Source organism: Vicugna pacos, unplaced genomic scaffold (assembly GCF_048564905.1).
Source record: "Vicugna pacos unplaced genomic scaffold, VicPac4 scaffold_15, whole genome shotgun sequence".
Classification (NCBI taxonomy): Eukaryota; Metazoa; Chordata; class Mammalia; order Artiodactyla; family Camelidae; genus Vicugna; species Vicugna pacos.
This window is the reverse complement of record NW_027328736.1, coordinates 265,607-283,651: the sequence shown is the minus strand read 5'-3', so window position 1 is coordinate 283,651 and position 18,045 is coordinate 265,607.

Sequence of the window (18,045 nt, the reverse complement as noted above, 5' to 3'; positions counted from 1 at the left end):
CATTGTTTACATAACCATGGCATTCCGTATTCCGAACATGTTTCATGCATCACGGATTCCTCAAACATGCATTTCTGAGCTGTGGACATGCGCATGACAGATGTTTCAACCACCAAACAAGTTACTTACGCACTTTGAAATAGTTCCTTGGACTTCGTTGCTTCTCCTATCACCAGTTTCAAGAATCACACTTTGATCCCAGAAAAACCCTCTTGGAGCGAATTCTACCCTAGAGATATGTAATTTGAATAGATTCCTTCAACATGATATTCCGTGTTCCGTACATGTTACATGCATGACGGATTCGACAAACATGCATTCCTGAGTTGTGAGCATGTGGATTACTGATTTTTCATCCTCTATAAAAGGAATAATTTCATATAGACTCGTGTACACATTTTGACAAGCTTTCCCTAACACAAGTTTCGAATTCGTTCATTTTTCACAGAAGAATACTTCTGGAGTGTATTCAACCTAATAGATATATAATTTACATGAATTCCATCAACATGGCATTCCGGGTTCCGTACATGATACATGCATGACGGATTCGAGAAACATGCGTTTCTGAGTTGTGAGCATGTGGATTAGTGAACTTTCATCCACCAAAGAAGGCATATATTACACTTTGAAATATTTACTCTGACTTCATAAGTTTTTTGTATCACCAGGTTCTAAACTCGGACATTTGGCAGTCGAAAACACTCTTTGAGCGAATTCTCACCAATACACATGTAATTTACATTGTTTACATAACCATGGCATTCCGTATTCCGAACATGTTTCATGCATCACGGATTCCTCAAACATGCATTTCTGAGCTGTGGACATGCGCATGACAGATGTTTCAACCACCAAACAAGTTACTTACGCACTTTGAAATAGTTCCTTGGACTTCGTTGCTTCTCCTATCACCAGTTTCAAGAATCACACTTTGATCCCAGAAAAACCCTCTTGGAGCGAATTCTACCCTAGAGATATGTAATTTGAATAGATTCCTTCAACATGATATTCCGTGTTCCGTGCATGTTACATGCATGACGGATTCGACAAACATGCATTCCTGAGTTGTGAGCATGTGGATTACTGATTTTTCATCCTCTATAAAAGGAATAATTTCATATAGACTCGTGTACACATTTTCACAAGCTTTCCCTAACACAAGTTTCGAATTCGTTAATTTTTCACAGAAGAATACTTCAGGAGTGTATTCAACCTAATAGATATATAATTTACATGAATTCCATCAACATGGCATTCCGGGTTCCGTACATGATACATGCATGACGGATTCGAGAAACATGCGTTTCTGAGTTGTGAGCATGTGGATTAGTGAACTTTCATCCACCAAAGGAGGCATATATTACACTTTGAAATATTTACTCTGACTTCATAAGTTTTTTGTATCACCAGGTTCTAAAATCGGACATTTGGCAGTAGAAAACACTCTTTGAGCGAATTCTCACCAATGCACATGTAATTTACATTGTTTACATAACCATGGCATTCCGTATTCTGAACATGTTTCATGCATCACGGATTCCTCAAACATGCATTTCTGAGCTGTGAACATGTGCATGACAGTTGTTTCAACCACCAAACAAGTTACTTACGCACTTTGAAATAGTTCCTTGGACTTCGTTGCTTCTCCTATCACCAGTTTCAAGAATCACACTTTGATCCCAGAAAAACCCTCTTGGAGCGAATTCTACCCTAGAGATATGTAATTTGAATAGATTCCTTCAACATGATATTCCGTGTTCCGTACATGTTACATGCATGACGGATTCGACAAACATGCATTCCTGAGTTGTGAGCATGTGGATTACTGATTTTTCATCCTCTATAAAAGGAATAATTTCATATAGACTCGTGTACACATTTTCACAAGCTTTCCCTAACACAAGTTTCGAATTCGTTCATTTTTCACAGAAGAATACTTCTGGAGTGTATTCAACCTAATAGATATATAATTTACATGAATTCCATCAACATGGCATTCCGGGTTCCATACATGATACATGCATGACGGATTCGAGAAACATGCGTTTCTGAGTTGTGAGCATGTGGATTAGTGAACTTTCATCCACCAAAGAAGGCATATATTACACTTTGAAATATTTACTCTGACTTCATAAGTTTTTTGTATCTCCAGGTTCTAAACTCGGACATTTGGCAGTCGAAAACACTCTTTGAGCGAATTCTCACCAATACACATGTAATTTACATTGTTTACATAACCATGGAATTCCGTATTCCGAACATGTTTCATGCATCACGGATTCCTCAAACATGCATTTCTGAGCTGTGGACATGCGCATGACAGATGTTTCAACCACCAAACAAGTTACTTACGCACTTTGAAGTAGTTCCTTGGACTTCGTTGCTTCTCCTATCACCAGTTTCAAGAATCACACTTTGATCCCAGAAAAACCCTCTTGGAGCGAATTCTTCCCTAGAGATATGTAATTTGAATAGATTCCTTCAACATGATATTCCGTGTTCCGTACATGTTACATGCATGACGGATTCGACAAACATGCATTCCTGAGTTGTGAGCATGTGGATTACTGATTTTTCATCCTCTATAAAAGGAATAATTTCATATAGACTCGTGTACACATTTTCACAAGCTTTCCCTAACACAAGTTTCGAATTCGTTCATTTTTCACAGAAGAATACTTCTGGAGTGTATTCAACCTAATAGATATATAATTTACATGAATTCCATCAACATGGCATTCCGGGTTCCGTACATGATACATGCATGACGGATTCGAGAAACATGCGTTTCTGAGTTGTGAGCATGTGGATTAGTGAACTTTCATCCACCAAAGAAAGCATATATTACACTTTGAAATATTTACTCTGACTTCATAAGTTTTTTGTATCACCAGGTTCTAAACTCGGACATTTGGCAGTCGAAAACACTCTTTGAGCGAATTCTCACCAATACACATGTAATTTACATTGTTTACATAACCATGGCATTCCGTATTCCGAACATGTTTCATGCATCACGGATTCCTCAAACATGCATTTCTGAGCTGTGGACATGCGCATGACAGATGTTTCAACCACCAAACAAGTTACTTACGCACTTTGAAATAGTTCCTTGGACTTCGTTGCTTCTCCTATCACCAGTTTCAAGAATCACACTTTGATCCCAGAAAAACCCTCTTGGAGCGAATTCTACCCTAGAGATATGTAATTTGAATAGATTCCTTCAACATGATATTCCGTGTTCCGTACATGTTACATGCATGACGGATTCGACAAACATGCATTCCTGAGTTGTGAGCATGTGGATTACTGATTTTTCATCCTCTATAAAAGGAATAATTTCATATAGACTCGTGTACACATTTTCACAAGCTTTCCCTAACACAAGTTTCGAATTCGTTCATTTTTCACAGAAGAATCCTTCTGGAGTGTATTCAACCTAATAGATATATAATTTACATGAATTCCATCAACATGGCATTCCGGGTTCCGTACATGATACATGCATGACGGATTCGAGAAACATGCGTTTCTGAGTTGTGAGCATGTGGATTAGTGAACTTTCATCCACCAAAGAAGGCATATATTACACTTTGAAATATTTACTCTGACTTCATAAGTTTTTTGTATCACCAGGTTCTAAACTCGGACATTTGGCAGTCGAAAACACTCTTTGAGCGAATTCTCACCAATACACATGTAATTTACATTGTTTACATAACCATGGCATTCCGTATTCCGAACATGTTTCATGCATCACGGATTCCTCACACATGCATTTCTGAGCTGTGGACATGCGCATGACAGATGTTTCAACCACCAAACAAGTTACTTACGCACTTTGAAATAGTTCCTTGGACTTCGTTGCTTCTCCTATCACCAGTTTCAAGAATCACACTTTGATCCCAGAAAAACCCTCTTGGAGCGAATTCTACCCTAGAGATATGTAATTTGAATAGATTCCTTCAACATGATATTCCGTGTTCCGTACATGTTACATGCATGACGGATTCGACAAACATGCATTCCTGAGTTGTGAGCATGTGGATTACTGATTTTTCATCCTCTATAAAAGGAATAATTTCATATAGACTCGTGTACACATTTTCACAAGCTTTCCCTAACACAAGTTTCGAATTCGTTCATTTTTCACAGAAGAATACTTCTGGAGTGTATTCAACCTAATAGATATATAATTTACATGAATTCCATCAACATGGCATTCCGGGTTCCGTACATGATACATGCATGACGGATTCGAGAAACATGCGTTTCTGAGTTGTGAGCATGTGGATTAGTGAACTTTCATCCACCAAAGAAAGCATATATTACACTTTGAAATATTTACTCTGACTTCATAAGTTTTTTGTATCACCAGGTTCTAAACTCGGACATTTGGCAGTCGAAAACACTCTTTGAGCGAATTCTCACCAATACACATGTAATTTACATTGTTTACATAACCATGGCATTCCGTATTCCGAACATGTTTCATGCATCACGGATTCCTCAAACATGCATTTCTGAGCTGTGGACATGCGCATGACAGATGTTTCAACCACCAAACAAGTTACTTACGCACTTTGAAATAGTTCCTTGGACTTCGTTGCTTCTCCTATCACCAGTTTCAAGAATCACACTTTGATCCCAGAAAAACCCTCTTGGAGCGAATTCTACCCTAGAGATATGTAATTTGAATAGATTCCTTCAACATGATATTCCGTGTTCCGTACATGTTACATGCATGACGGATTCGACAAACATGCATTCCTGAGTTGTGAGCATGTGGATTACTGATTTTTCATCCTCTATAAAAGGAATAATTTCATATAGACTCGTGTACACATTTTGACAAGCTTTCCCTAACACAAGTTTCGAATTCGTTCATTTTTCACAGAAGAATACTTCTGGAGTGTATTCAACCTAATAGATATATAATTTACATGAATTCCATCAACATGGCATTCCGGGTTCCGTACATGATACATGCATGACGGATTCGAGAAACATGCGTTTCTGAGTTGTGAGCATGTGGATTAGTGAACTTTCATCCACCAAAGAAAGCATATATTACACTTTGAAATATTTACTCTGACTTCATAAGTTTTTTGTATCACCAGGTTCTAAACTCGGACATTTGGCAGTCGAAAACACTCTTTGAGCGAATTCTCACCAATACACATGTAATTTACATTGTTTACATAACCATGGCATTCCGTATTCCGAACATGTTTCATGCATCACGGATTCCTCAAACATGCATTTCTGAGCTGTGGACATGCGCATGACAGATGTTTCAACCACCAAACAAGTTACTTACGCACTTTGAAATAGTTCCTTGGACTTCGTTGCTTCTCCTATCACCAGTTTCAAGAATCACACTTTGATCCCAGAAAAACCCTCTTGGAGCGAATTCTACCCTAGAGATATGTAATTTGAATAGATTCCTTCAACATGATATTCCGTGTTCCGTACATGTTACATGCATGACGGATTCGACAAACATGCATTCCTGAGTTGTGAGCATGTGGATTACTGATTTTTCATCCTCTATAAAAGGAATAATTTCATATAGACTCGTGTACACATTTTCACAAGCTTTCCCTAACACAAGTTTCGAATTCGTTCATTTTTCACAGAAGAATACTTCTGGAGTGTATTCAACCTAATAGATATATAATTTACATGAATTCCATCAACATGGCATTCCGGGTTCCGTACATGATACATGCATGACGGATTCGAGAAACATGCGTTTCTGAGTTGTGAGCATGTGGATTAGTGAACTTTCATCCACCAAAGAAGGCATATATTACACTTTGAAATATTTACTCTGACTTCATAAGTTTTTTGTATCACCAGGTTCTAAACTCGGACATTTGGCAGTCGAAAACACTCTTTGAGCGAATTCTCACCAATACACATGTAATTTACATTGTTTACATAACCATGGCATTCCGTATTCCGAACATGTTTCATGCATCACGGATTCCTCACACATGCATTTCTGAGCTGTGGACATGCGCATGACAGATGTTTCAACCACCAAACAAGTTACTTACGCACTTTGAAATAGTTCCTTGGACTTCGTTGCTTCTCCTATCACCAGTTTCAAGAATCACACTTTGATCCCAGAAAAACCCTCTTGGAGCGAATTCTACCCTAGAGATATGTAATTTGAATAGATTCCTTCAACATGATATTCCGTGTTCCGTACATGTTACATGCATGACGGATTCGACAAACATGCATTCCTGAGTTGTGAGCATGTGGATTACTGATTTATCATCCTCTATAAAAGGAATAATTTCATATAGACTCGTGTACACATTTTCACAAGCTTTCTCTAACACAAGTTTCGAATTCGTTCATTTTTCACAGAAGAATACTTCTGGAGTGTATTCAACCTAATAGATATATAATTTACATGAATTCCATCAACATGGCATTCCGGGTTCCGTACATGATACATGCATGACGGATTCGAGAAACATGCGTTTCTGAGTTGTGAGCATGTGGATTAGTGAACTTTCATCCACCAAAGAAAGCATATATTACACTTTGAAATATTTACTCTGACTTCATAAGTTTTTTGTATCACCAGGTTCTAAACTCGGACATTTGGCAGTCGAAAACACTCTTTGAGCGAATTCTCACCAATACACATGTAATTTACATTGTTTACATAACCATGGCATTCCGTATTCCGAACATGTTTCATGCATCACGGATTCCTCAAACATGCATTTCTGAGCTGTGGACATGCGCATGACAGATGTTTCAACCACCAAACAAGTTACTTACGCACTTTGAAATAGTTCCTTGGACTTCGTTGCTTCTCCTATCACCAGTTTCAAGAATCACACTTTGATCCCAGAAAAACCCTCTTGGAGCGAATTCTACCCTAGAGATATGTAATTTGAATAGATTCCTTCAACATGATATTCCGTGTTCCGTACATGTTACATGCATGACGGATTCGACAAACATGCATTCCTGAGTTGTGAGCATGTGGATTACTGATTTTTCATCCTCTATAAAAGGAATAATTTCATATAGACTCGTGTACACATTTTCACAAGCTTTCCCTAACACAAGTTTCGAATTCGTTCATTTTTCACAGAAGAATACTTCTGGAGTGTATTCAACCTAATAGATATATAATTTACATGAATTCCATCAACATGGCATTCCGGGTTCCGTACATGATACATGCATGACGGATTCGAGAAACATGCGTTTCTGAGTTGTGAGCATGTGGATTAGTGAACTTTCATCCACCAAAGAAAGCATATATTACACTTTGAAATATTTACTCTGACTTCATAAGTTTTTTGTATCACCAGGTTCTAAACTCGGACATTTGGCAGTCGAAAACACTCTTTGAGCGAATTCTCACCAATACACATGTAATTTACATTGTTTACATAACCATGGCATTCCGTATTCCGAACATGTTTCATGCATCACGGATTCCTCAAACATGCATTTCTGAGCTGTGGACATGCGCATGACAGATGTTTCAACCACCAAACAAGTTACTTACGCACTTTGAAATAGTTCCTTGGACTTCGTTGCTTCTCCTATCACCAGTTTCAAGAATCACACTTTGATCCCAGAAAAACCCTCTTGGAGCGAATTCTACCCTAGAGATATGTAATTTGAATAGATTCCTTCAACATGATATTCCGTGTTCCGTACATGTTACATGCATGACGGATTCGACAAACATGCATTCCTGAGTTGTGAGCATGTGGATTACTGATTTTTCATCCTCTATAAAAGGAATAATTTCATATAGACTCGTGTACACATTTTGACAAGCTTTCCCTAACACAAGTTTCGAATTCGTTCATTTTTCACAGAAGAATACTTCTGGAGTGTATTCAACCTAATAGATATATAATTTACATGAATTCCATCAACATGGCATTCCGGGTTCCGTACATGATACATGCATGACGGATTCGAGAAACATGCGTTTCTGAGTTGTGAGCATGTGGATTAGTGAACTTTCATCCACCAAAGAAGGCATATATTACACTTTGAAATATTTACTCTGACTTCATAAGTTTTTTGTATCACCAGGTTCTAAACTCGGACATTTGGCAGTCGAAAACACTCTTTGAGCGAATTCTCACCAATACACATGTAATTTACATTGTTTACATAACCATGGCATTCCGTATTCCGAACATGTTTCATGCATCACGGATTCCTCAAACATGCATTTCTGAGCTGTGGACATGCGCATGACAGATGTTTCAACCACCAAACAAGTTACTTACGCACTTTGAAATAGTTCCTTGGACTTCGTTGCTTCTCCTATCACCAGTTTCAAGAATCACACTTTGATCCCAGAAAAACCCTCTTGGAGCGAATTCTACCCTAGAGATATGTAATTTGAATAGATTCCTTCAACATGATATTCCGTGTTCCGTGCATGTTACATGCATGACGGATTCGACAAACATGCATTCCTGAGTTGTGAGCATGTGGATTACTTATTTTTCATCCTCTATAAAAGGAATAATTTCATATAGACTCGTGTACACATTTTCACAAGCTTTCCCTAACACAAGTTTCGAATTCGTTCATTTTTCACAGAAGAATACTTCTGGAGTGTATTCAACCTAATAGATATATAATTTACATGAATTCCATCAACATGGCATTCCGGGTTCCGTACATGATACATGCATTACGGATTCGAGAAACATGCGTTTCTGAGTTGTGAGCATGTGGATTAGTGAACTTTCATCCACCAAAGAAGGCATATATTACACTTTGAAATATTTACTCTGACTTCATAAGTTTTTTGTATCACCAGGTTCTAAAATCGGACATTTGGCAGTCGAAAACACTCTTTGAGCGAATTCTCACCAATACACATGTAATTTACATTGTTTACATAACCATGGCATTCCGTATTCCAAACATGTTTCATGCATCACGGATTCTTCAAACATGCATTTCTGAGCTGTGGACATGCGCATGAGAGATGTTTCAACCACCAAACAAGTTACTTATGCACTTTGAAATAGTTCCTTGGACTTCGTTGCTTCTCCTATCACCAGTTTCAAGAATCACACTTTGATCCCAGAAAAACCCTCTTGGAGCGAATTCTACCCTAGAGATATATAATTTGAATAGATTCCTTCAACATGATATTCCGTGTTCCGTAATGTTACATGCATGACGGATTCGACAAACATGCATTCCTGAGTTGTGAGCATGTGGATTACTGATTTTTCATCCTCTATAAAAGGAATAATTTCATATAGACTCGTGTACACATTTTGACAAGCTTTCCCTAACACAAGTTTCGAATTCGTTCATTTTTCACAGAAGAATACTTCTGGAGTGTATTCAACCTAATAGATATATAATTTACATGAATTCCATCAACATGGCATTCCGGGTTCCGTACATGATACATGCATGACGGATTCGAGAAACATGCGTTTCTGAGTTGTGAGCATGTGGATTAGTGAACTTTCATCCACCAAAGAAGGCATATATTACACTTTGAAATATTTACTCTGACTTCATAAGTTTTTTGTATCACCAGGTTCTAAACTCGGACATTTGGCAGTCGAAAACACTCTTTGAGCGAATTCTCACCAATACACATGTAATTTACATTGTTTACATAACCATGGCATTCCGTATTCCGAACATGTTTCATGCATCACGGATTCCTCAAACATGCATTTCTGAGCTGTGGACATGCGCATGACAGATGTTTCAACCACCAAACAAGTTACTTATGCACTTTGAAATAGTTCCTTGGACTTCGTTGCTTCTCCTATCACCAGTTTCAAGAATCACACTTTGATCCCAGAAAAACCCTCTTGGAGCGAATTCTACCCTAGAGATATATAATTTGAATAGATTCCTTCAACATGATATTCCGTGTTCCGTAATGTTACATGCATGACGGATTCGACAAACATGCATTCCTGAGTTGTGAGCATGTGGATTACTGATTTTTCATCCTCTATAAAAGGAATAATTTCATATAGACTCGTGTACACATTTTGACAAGCTTTCCCTAACACAAGTTTCGAATTCGTTCATTTTTCACAGAAGAATACTTCTGGAGTGTATTCAACCTAATAGATATATAATTTACATGAATTCCATCAACATGGCATTCCGGGTTCCGTACATGATACATGCATGACGGATTCGAGAAACATGCGTTTCTGAGTTGTGAGCATGTGGATTAGTGAACTTTCATCCACCAAAGAAGGCATATATTACACTTTGAAATATTTACTCTGACTTCATAAGTTTTTTGTATCACCAGGTTCTAAACTCGGACATTTGGCAGTCGAAAACACTCTTTGAGCGAATTCTCACCAATACACATGTAATTTACATTGTTTACATAACCATGGCATTCCGTATTCCGAACATGTTTCATGCATCACGGATTCCTCAAACATGCATTTCTGAGCTGTGGACATGCGCATGACAGATGTTTCAACCACCAAACAAGTTACTTACGCACTTTGAAATAGTTCCTTGGACTTCGTTGCTTCTCCTATCACCAGTTTCAAGAATCACACTTTGATCCCAGAAAAACCCTCTTGGAGCGAATTCTACCCTAGAGATATGTAATTTGAATAGATTCCTTCAACATGATATTCCGTGTTCCGTACATGTTACATGCATGACGGATTCGACAAACATGCATTCCTGAGTTGTGAGCATGTGGATTACTGATTTTTCATCCTCTATAAAAGGAATAATTTCATATAGACTCGTGTACACATTTTGACAAGCTTTCCCTAACACAAGTTTCGAATTCGTTCATTTTTCACAGAAGAATACTTCTGGAGTGTATTCAACCTAATAGATATATAATTTACATGAATTCCATCAACATGGCATTCCGGGTTCCGTACATGATACATGCATGACGGATTCGAGAAACATGCGTTTCTGAGTTGTGAGCATGTGGATTAGTGAACTTTCATCCACCAAAGAAGGCATATATTACACTTTGAAATATTTACTCTGACTTCATAATTTTTTTGTATCACAAGGTTCTAAAATCGGACATTTGGCAGTCGAAAACACTCTTTGAGCGAATTCTCACCAATACACATGTAATTTACATTGTTTACATAACCATGGCATTCCGTATTCCGAACATGTTTCATGCATCACGGATTCCTCAAACATGCATTTCTGAGCTGTGAACATGCGCATGACAGATGTTTCAACCACCAAAGAAGTTACTTATGCACTTTGAAATAGTTCCTTGGACTTCGTTGCTTCTCCTATCACCAGTTTCAAGAATCACACTTTGATCCCAGAAAAACCCTCTTGGAGCGAATTCTACCCTAGAGATATATAATTTGAATAGATTCCTTCAACATGATATTCCGTGTTCCGTAATGTTACATGCATGACGGATTCGACAAACATGCATTCCTGAGTTGTGAGCATGTGGATTACTGATTTTTCATCCTCTATAAAAGGAATAATTTCATATAGACTCGTGTACACATTTTGACAAGCTTTCCCTAACACAAGTTTCGAATTCGTTCATTTTTCACAGAAGAATACTTCTGGAGTGTATTCAACCTAATAGATATATAATTTACATGAATTCCATCAACATGGCATTCCGGGTTCCGTACATGATACATGCATGACGGATTCGAGAAACATGCGTTTCTGAGTTGTGAGCATGTGGATTAGTGAACTTTCATCCACCAAAGAAGGCATATATTACACTTTGAAATATTTACTCTGACTTCATAAGTTTTTTGTATCACCAGGTTCTAAACTCGGACATTTGGCAGTCGAAAACACTCTTTGAGCGAATTCTCACCAATACACATGTAATTTACATTGTTTACATAACCATGGCATTCCGTATTCCGAACATGTTTCATGCATCACGGATTCCTCAAACATGCATTTCTGAGCTGTGGACATGCGCATGACAGATGTTTCAACCACCAAACAAGTTACTTATGCACTTTGAAATAGTTCCTTGGACTTCGTTGTTTCTCCTATCACCAGTTTCAAGAATCACACTTTGATCCCAGAAAAACCCTCTTGGAGCGAATTCTACCCTAGAGATATATAATTTGAATAGATTCCTTCAACATGATATTCCGTGTTCCGTAATGTTACATGCATGACGGATTCGACAAACATGCATTCCTGAGTTGTGAGCATGTGGATTACTGATTTTTCATCCTCTATAAAAGGAATAATTTCATATAGACTCGTGTTCACATTTTGACAAGCTTTCCCTAACACAAGTTTCGAATTCGTTCATTTTTCACAGAAGAATACTTCTGGAGTGTATTCAACCTAATAGATATATAATTTACATGAATTCCATCAACATGGCATTCCGGGTTCCGTACATGATACATGCATGACGGATTCGAGAAACATGCGTTTCTGAGTTGTGAGCATGTGGATTAGTGAACTTTCATCCACCAAAAAGGCATATATTACACTTTGAAATATTTACTCTGACTTCATAAGTTTTTTGTATCACCAGGTTCTAAACTCGGACATTTGGCAGTCGAAAACACTCTTTGAGCGAATTCTCACCAATACACATGTAATTTACATTGTTTACATAACCATGGCATTCCGTATTCCGAACATGTTTCATGCATCACGGATTCCTCAAACATGCATTTCTGAGCTGTGAACATGCGCATGACAGATGTTTCAACCACCAAAGAAGTTACTTATGCACTTTGAAATAGTTCCTTGGACTTCGTTGCTTCTCCTATCACCAGTTTCAAGAATCACACTTTGATCCCAGAAAAACCCTCTTGGAGCGAATTCTACCCTAGAGATATGTAATTTGAATAGATTCCTTCAACATGATATTCCGGGTTCCGTACATGTTACATGCATGACGGATTCGACAAACATGCATTCCTGAGTTGTGAGCATGTGGATTACTGATTTTTCATCCTCTATAAAAGGAATAATTTCATATAGACTCGTGTACACATTTTGACAAGCTTTCCCTAACACAAGTTTCGAATTCGTTCATTTTTCACAGAAGAATACTTCTGGAGTGTATTCAACCTAATAGATATATAATTTACATGAATTCCATCAACATGGCATTCCGGGTTCCGTACATGATACATGCATGACGGATTCGAGAAACATGCGTTTCTGAGTTGTGAGCATGTGGATTAGTGAACTTTCATCCACCAAAGAAGGCATATATTACACTTTGAAATATTTACTCTGACTTCATAAGTTTTTTGTATCACCAGGTTCTAAACTCGGACATTTGGCAGTAGAAAACACTCTTTGAGCGAATTCTCACCAATACACATGTAATTTACATTGTTTACATAACCATGGCATTCCGTATTCCGAACATGTTTCATGCATCACGGATTCCTCAAACATGCATTTCTGAGCTGTGGACATGCGCATGACAGATGTTTCAACCACCAAACAAGTTACTTACGCACTTTGAAATAGTTCCTTGGACTTCGTTGCTTCTCCTATCACCAGTTTCAAGAATCACACTTTGATCCCAGAAAAACCCTCTTGGAGCGAATTCTACCCTAGAGATATGTAATTTGAATAGATTCCTTCAACATGATATTCCGTGTTCCGTACATGTTACATGCATGACGGATTCGACAAACATGCATTCCTGAGTTGTGAGCATGTGGATTACTGATTTTTCATCCTCTATAAAAGGAATAATTTCATATAGACTCGTGTACACATTTTGACAAGCTTTCCCTAACACAAGTTTCGAATTCGTTCATTTTTCACAGAAGAATACTTCTGGAGTGTATTCAACCTAATAGATATATAATTTACATGAATTCCATCAACATGGCATTCCGGGTTCCGTACATGATACATGCATGACGGATTCGAGAAACATGCGTTTCTGAGTTGTGAGCATGTGGATTAGTGAACTTTCATCCACCAAAGAAGGCATATATTACACTTTGAAATATTTACTCTGACTTCATAAGTTTTTTGTATCACCAGGTTCTAAACTCGGACATTTGGCAGTCGAAAACACTCTTTGAGCGAATTCTCACCAATACACATGTAATTTACATTGTTTACATAACCATGGCATTCCGTATTCCGAACATGTTTCATGCATCACGGATTCCTCAAACATGCATTTCTGAGCTGTGGACATGCGCATGACAGATGTTTCAACCACCAAACAAGTTACTTACGCACTTTGAAATAGTTCCTTGGACTTCGTTGCTTCTCCTATCACCAGTTTCAAGAATCACACTTTGATCCCAGAAAAACCCTCTTGGAGCGAATTCTACCCTAGAGATATGTAATTTGAATAGATTCCTTCAACATGATATTCCGTGTTCCGTGCATGTTACATGCATGACGGATTCGACAAACATGCATTCCTGAGTTGTGAGCATGTGGATTACTTATTTTTCATCCTCTATAAAAGGAATAATTTCATATAGACTCGTGTACACATTTTCACAAGCTTTCCCTAACACAAGTTTCGAATTCGTTCATTTTTCACAGAAGAATACTTCTGGAGTGTATTCAACCTAATAGATATATAATTTACATGAATTCCATCAACATGGCATTCCGGGTTCCGTACATGATACATGCATGACGGATTCGAGAAACATGCGTTTCTGAGTTGTGAGCATGTGGATTAGTGAACTTTCATCCACCAAAGAAGGCATATATTACACTTTGAAATATTTACTCTGACTTCATAAGTTTTTTGTATCACCAGGTTCTAAAATCGGACATTTGGCAGTCGAAAACACTCTTTGAGCGAATTCTCACCAATACACATGTAATTTACATTGTTTACATAACCATGGCATTCCGTATTCCAAACATGTTTCATGCATCACGGATTCTTCAAACATGCATTTCTGAGCTGTGGACATGCGCATGAGAGATGTTTCAACCACCAAACAAGTTACTTATGCACTTTGAAATAGTTCCTTGGACTTCGTTGCTTCTCCTATCACCAGTTTCAAGAATCACACTTTGATCCCAGAAAAACCCTCTTGGAGCGAATTCTACCCTAGAGATATATAATTTGAATAGATTCCTTCAACATGATATTCCGTGTTCCGTAATGTTACATGCATGACGGATTCGACAAACATGCATTCCTGAGTTGTGAGCATGTGGATTACTGATTTTTCATCCTCTATAAAAGGAATAATTTCATATAGACTCGTGTACACATTTTGACAAGCTTTCCCTAACACAAGTTTCGAATTCGTTCATTTTTCACAGAAGAATACTTCTGGAGTGTATTCAACCTAATAGATATATAATTTACATGAATTCCATCAACATGGCATTCCGGGTTCCGTACATGATACATGCATGACGGATTCGAGAAACATGCGTTTCTGAGTTGTGAGCATGTGGATTAGTGAACTTTCATCCACCAAAGAAGGCATATATTACACTTTGAAATATTTACTCTGACTTCATAAGTTTTTTGTATCACCAGGTTCTAAACTCGGACATTTGGCAGTCGAAAACACTCTTTGAGCGAATTCTCACCAATACACATGTAATTTACATTGTTTACATAACCATGGCATTCCGTATTCCGAACATGTTTCATGCATCACGGATTCCTCAAACATGCATTTCTGAGCTGTGGACATGCGCATGACAGATGTTTCAACCACCAAACAAGTTACTTATGCACTTTGAAATAGTTCCTTGGACTTCGTTGCTTCTCCTATCACCAGTTTCAAGAATCACACTTTGATCCCAGAAAAACCCTCTTGGAGCGAATTCTACCCTAGAGATATATAATTTGAATAGATTCCTTCAACATGATATTCCGTGTTCCGTAATGTTACATGCATGACGGATTCGACAAACATGCATTCCTGAGTTGTGAGCATGTGGATTACTGATTTTTCATCCTCTATAAAAGGAATAATTTCATATAGACTCGTGTTCACATTTTGACAAGCTTTCCCTAACACAAGTTTCGAATTCGTTCATTTTTCACAGAAGAATACTTCTGGAGTGTATTCAACCTAATAGATATATAATTTACATGAATTCCATCAACATGGCATTCCGGGTTCCGTACATGATACATGCATGACGGATTCGAGAAACATGCGTTTCTGAGTTGTGAGCATGTGGATTAGTGAACTTTCATCCACCAAAAAGGCATATATTACACTTTGAAATATTTACTCTGACTTCATAAGTTTTTTGTATCACCAGGTTCTAAACTCGGACATTTGGCAGTCGAAAACACTCTTTGAGCGAATTCTCACCAATACACATGTAATTTACATTGTTTACATAACCATGGCATTCCGTATTCCGAACATGTTTCATGCATCACGGATTCCTCAAACATGCATTTCTGAGCTGTGAACATGCGCATGACAGATGTTTCAACCACCAAAGAAGTTACTTATGCACTTTGAAATAGTTCCTTGGACTTCGTTGCTTCTCCTATCACCAGTTTCAAGAATCACACTTTGATCCCAGAAAAACCCTCTTGGAGCGAATTCTACCCTAGAGATATGTAATTTGAATAGATTCCTTCAACATGATATTCCGGGTTCCGTACATGTTACATGCATGACGGATTCGACAAACATGCATTCCTGAGTTGTGAGCATGTGGATTACTGATTTTTCATCCTCTATAAAAGGAATAATTTCATATAGACTCGTGTACACATTTTGACAAGCTTTCCCTAACACAAGTTTCGAATTCGTTCATTTTTCACAGAAGAATACTTCTGGAGTGTATTCAACCTAATAGATATATAATTTACATGAATTCCATCAACATGGCATTCCGGGTTCCGTACATGATACATGCATGACGGATTCGAGAAACATGCGTTTCTGAGTTGTGAGCATGTGGATTAGTGAACTTTCATCCACCAAAGAAGGCATATATTACACTTTGAAATATTTACTCTGACTTCATAAGTTTTTTGTATCACCAGGTTCTAAACTCGGACATTTGGCAGTAGAAAACACTCTTTGAGCGAATTCTCACCAATACACATGTAATTTACATTGTTTACATAACCATGGCATTCCGTATTCCGAACATGTTTCATGCATCACGGATTCCTCAAACATGCATTTCTGAGCTGTGGACATGCGCATGACAGATGTTTCAACCACCAAACAAGTTACTTACGCACTTTGAAATAGTTCCTTGGACTTCGTTGCTTCTCCTATCACCAGTTTCAAGAATCACACTTTGATCCCAGAAAAACCCTCTTGGAGCGAATTCTACCCTAGAGATATGTAATTTGAATAGATTCCTTCAACATGATATTCCGTGTTCCGTACATGTTACATGCATGACGGATTCGACAAACATGCATTCCTGAGTTGTGAGCATGTGGATTACTGATTTTTCATCCTCTATAAAAGGAATAATTTCATATAGACTCGTGTACACATTTTGACAAGCTTTCCCTAACACAAGTTTCGAATTCGTTCATTTTTCACAGAAGAATACTTCTGGAGTGTATTCAACCTAATAGATATATAATTTACATGAATTCCATCAACATGGCATTCCGGGTTCCGTACATGATACATGCATGACGGATTCGAGAAACATGCGTTTCTGAGTTGTGAGCATGTGGATTAGTGAACTTTCATCCACCAAAGAAGGCATATATTACACTTTGAAATATTTACTCTGACTTCATAAGTTTTTTGTATCACCAGGTTCTAAACTCGGACATTTGGCAGTCGAAAACACTCTTTGAGCGAATTCTCACCAATACACATGTAATTTACATTGTTTACATAACCATGGCATTCCGTATTCCGAACATGTTTCATGCATCACGGATTCCTCAAACATGCATTTCTGAGCTGTGGACATGCGCATGACAGATGTTTCAACCACCAAACAAGTTACTTACGCACTTTGAAATAGTTCCTTGGACTTCGTTGCTTCTCCTATCACCAGTTTCAAGAATCACACTTTGATCCCAGAAAAACCCTCTTGGAGCGAATTCTACCCTAGAGATATGTAATT